Source organism: Carettochelys insculpta, unplaced genomic scaffold (assembly GCF_033958435.1).
Source record: "Carettochelys insculpta isolate YL-2023 unplaced genomic scaffold, ASM3395843v1 scaffold_0036, whole genome shotgun sequence".
Classification (NCBI taxonomy): Eukaryota; Metazoa; Chordata; order Testudines; family Carettochelyidae; genus Carettochelys; species Carettochelys insculpta.
In genome coordinates this window covers 364,392-368,507 of record NW_027439073.1, presented here as the reverse complement: position 1 = coordinate 368,507, position 4,116 = coordinate 364,392, and the positions used below count along the sequence as shown (strand labels likewise).

General features: G+C 63.6%; 1 non-coding gene across 1 annotated transcript; it reads left to right on the top strand.

Moving 5' to 3' along the window:
* The first annotated feature begins 2,588 nt into the window (after window positions 1-2,588).
* On the top strand, window positions 2,589-2,660 carry TRNAM-CAU (transfer RNA methionine (anticodon CAU)). Its single transcript has one exon. It is a non-coding gene; the product is annotated as a tRNA-Met (tRNA).
* Window positions 2,661-4,116: the final 1,456 nt, after the last annotated feature.

The following is a 4,116-nucleotide window of genomic DNA, read 5'->3' as shown; positions in this document are numbered from 1 at the left end:
GGGGTGTTGAGAGCCAGCCCGGAGGGTGCAGGGGGAGCTGTGAGCCGGGGGGGGGGGGTTGGGAGCCAGGCCGGAGGGTGCCGGGGGGAGCTGTGAGCCGGGGGGGGTTGGGAGATGGGCCGGAGGGTGCGGGGAGGAGCTGTGAGCCGGGGGGGGGGGGTTGGGAGCCAGGCCAGAGGGTGCCGGGGGAGAGCTGTGAGCCAGGGGGGGTTGGGAGATGGGCCGGAGGGTGCGGGGAGGAGCTGTGAGCCGGGGGGGGTTGGGAGCCAGGCCGGAGGGTGCAGGGGGAGCTGTGAGCCGGGGGGGGTTGGGAGCCAGGCCGGAGGGTGCAGGGGGAGCTGTGAGCCGGGGGGGGTTGGGAGCCAGGCCGGAGGGTGCAGGGGGAGCTGTGAGCCGGGGGGTTCTCTCCTCTGTCGCAACACAGGCGACTGGGCTTGACGGACCGATGGTCTGATACGGTGGGGCCGTTCTCATGTACTTAAATGCCACTTCCCCGGGGGGCTGGGGACGGACAGCCCGGCCTTGCCCTGGTGTTACCCTTCTTGGTGTCTTCCCTGCCAGCCCCCCCCGGTCTCACCGACTGGCTGAGGCACCGCTCGGGGAGGTGCTGTACATGCCGCACGGATGGTTGTGTGAACTGCTCCAGCACCCACCCCCATAACCGTCCTTTTCCCCTGGCTCCGAGGTCCCAAAAGTCTCATTCGTCCCTCCTCCTGCGGCAGACGCTCCACCCCCTGCATCGGTTTTGTTGCCCTTTTCTGAACCTTTTCCCAGTTCTAGGCTACGTCTACACGTGAAGCCAACATCGAAATAGGCTATTTCGATGAATAACGTCTACACGTCCTCCAGGGCTGGCAACGTCGACGTTCAACTTCGACGTTGGGCAGCACCACATCGAAATAGGCGCTGCGAGGGAACGTCTACACGCCAAAGTAGCACACATTGAAATAAGGGTGCCAGGCACAGCTGCAGACAGGGTCACAGGGCGGACTCAACAGCCAGCCGCTCCCTTAAAGGGCCCCTCCCAGACACACTTGCACTAAACAGCGCAAATACACAGAGCCGACAACTAGTTGCAGACCCTGTGCATGCAGGATGGATCCCCAGCTGCCGCAGCAGGAGCCAGAAGCCCTGGCCTACGGGCTGCTGCACACGGTGACCATAGAGCCCCACATTGGCTGGAGAGAGAGCGTCTCTCAACCCCTCAGCTGATGGCCGCCATGGAGGACCCCGCTATTTCGATGTTGCGGGATGTGGTTCGCCTACACGTCCCCGACTTTGACGTTGAACGTCGAAGTAGGGCGCTATTCCCATCCCCTCATGGGGTTAGGGGCTTCGACGTCTCGCCGCCTAACGTCGATGTTAACGTCGAAATAGCGCCCAACACGTGTAGCCGTGACGGGCGCTATTTCGCAGTTAGTGCCGCTACTTCGAAGTAGCCGGCACATGTAGACACAGCTCTGTAGGGCTAAATAATAAGATGGGTGAGCTCGAGAGCCTCGGATTAAATGCAGCTATCGAGACCTGGCTGAGAAACTCGGTGGTATGAGGATAATCAGCGGGACAGAGTAATACCAGGGTACAACGTTTGTTGGAAGGACAGACTGGGTCGTGCTGGGAGGGGAGGGGGTTGCCAGGAAACGATAAAGAAAGTGTAAAATCAAACGAGGTCAGAATCATCCCTGAGCCAAACTGTCCCCCACAATCAATCCGGACAGAAATCCCCATGCTTGGATTTTGCTGGCGGTCCGGCGTGCGCGACTCTGACGTCTCCGGCGTGCGCAGGCTCGTCGGTCGTGGACTCGCGTGTGGCCGGGGACTCCAAGCTTTGGACGGCCTGGGCGGCCGCAGCGGGGCCAAGGGAATTGTCCCGGCTCTGTCGGAGCGGCGGCTGATGTCGCTTTCCTCCTCTCGCCAGCGCCAATGAGGCGCGCGCGTCGCTGCCCTTCCGAGTCCTCACTCGCGTGGCGGAGGAGAGCTCGCCGGCCTGTTCGCTCTTCTGCTCGCTGCTCTGGTTTTAAACCAGCGTGAGCAGCGCCGGCCTTCACGCAGCCTGTGCACCTCTCGCCAGGCCTGCCTTGATTCCTCCTGCCCTGGGAGGGTTCACCGTGGGGGAGCTGCTTAGGGACTCCCGCCTCCTCCCTTCGGAGGACGTGCCCCGGCCAGCGAAGCTGGGCTCTCAGGGTCAGGGCTTCGACGCTCCTGGTTCCTGCTCTGTCCAGGACTTCCCGGTTCGTGACTCTCTCCCGCCCTTGAATGTGCAGTACGGACCTCGGGCTGCGGCTGGGGAAACGCTCCGGCGGTTTTCTAATTTCTGTACAAGGTCCAGGTTTCACAGCCACACGGGAGGCTGGCCAGGACTCCAGCCTTGCAGACGTGGACGGGGAGGTTTTGGCCGCCGAGAAGCCCAGAGGAGAGCGCGGCCGTGCCAGGCCAGGTCCTTGGTCGGGGTTGGAAAGAACCTCTGTGAAATCCCTTCCAAGGAAGCTGATAAAATCCCAGCGCAGCAAATCCACCGATGCTTTTTGCCTCCTTAAAAAGATCCCAGCAGCGCAGCTTGTGCAGGTGTCCGAGAAGCTGCAAATCAGAGCAGAGTGGCGCAGCGGAAGCGTGCTGGGCCCATAACCCAGAGGTCGATGGATCGAAACCATCCTCTGCTAGCTCCTTTCCGAGGGTCTCTCCCAGACCTTCTTTTTCCAGCCTGGGAACGGCCCTGTCCCCAAGTGCTGCCAGAGCTGGGAGTGACTCTCACTCAGCAGGTGGGACGGGAAGTTTATTGGGCGACAGAGGGGTCAGGACAGCTGGCAGAGACACTCCTTCCAACCCAGCCTGAGGGGTGCAGCTTCCCCCAGCTCCCTTTCCCCCCCAGCTTCTAACTGGCACCTCCAGTTCAAACCCCGCTTGGCTCCTGCCTGCTCAGGGCAGAGGTGTTACCTGCCAGCTTAGGGTACAGCCCCAGGGGTCATCCTCAGCTTCTCTGCCTGTCTCACATGCACCCCCATCTGACCCTGGCCCCATTTAACCCACCTTGCCCACAGCTCTGCTCTCTGGTGCCCTACCCCTGCTGGCTGTGGGGCTGGCAGGGGGTCAGGCTGTAGCAGCTGGCTCACAAGCTGCCGGACGCAGCTCTGGTGCAAGTGGGGTCACCGCTCAGGCACGGCTTTGGTTCCGGCTCAACTCACCCTCCACCCCAGAGCCCCAAACCACGGCCAGGCTTGACCAGCCCAGGACTTCACCTTTCTGCCTCTTCCCCGGCTGCAGAGCTTGTGTTCTGCCGGGGAAAAAGCCGCCCCCCAGCACTTGCACTAAATCTGGGGTCACTCGGAGGCCTCGCTGCCCTTGTCGAAAGGAGGGGGGCTCGTCTGAGAGGTGCCGGGGAGCGCACCCCCAGGGATTTGGAAGAGAACACGCGCTCCGACCGACATCGCTCCTCCCTTCCCGTTTCAGGAGGAGCCCCCTTCTTTCGAGCGGCTCTTGGGAAGCAGAACGCCCTGCACGTTGCTCTTGTGGAAGAGGGGGGGTCCCTCCCTGGCGCTGGCTCTATGGTCGGCGTGCCCGGTGACCCGTACCCGGGCAGCCCCCCGGAGCTGCGGAAGGACGGCAGCGAGTAGCAATGCCGACAGGCTGCCCCTGGCCTGGAGGGGTCGGGCAGGGGGGAAGTGCTGGGGCCGCGTCGTGTGCCACGAAGCTGCTCGTCTGGGCGGGTGGGGTCCTTGGTGCGCCGGGTGGCACGCCTAGCCCTTGGCATGGGCAGGAGGAGTGTCTAGGGGAGGGGCTGTGGCGGGGTCTCCGGCCCCGCTTAGCTTCCCGGGCCCCAGCATCACCCCCCGCCCCCCCAGGGCTCCATGGCCCAGTAAGGTCTCTGCAGCCCAGTCAGGCCCTTTGGCCTCAATCCTCCCTGCTTAGGCTCACAGGGGGTAGGGGAGCCTGGGCCCGTCCACTTCCCCACGCTCCAGCCCAGGGCCCTGGCGGTGGTGGACGTGAGACCCCAGGCACCAGCCGAGCGGGGCTCCCCACCACAACATGCTGAGTACCCGAGTTACCGTCGCATCACCGTAGCAGAGGGGTGGCCGTGTTAGTCTGGATGCGTAACAGCAACGACGGGTCCTGCGGCAC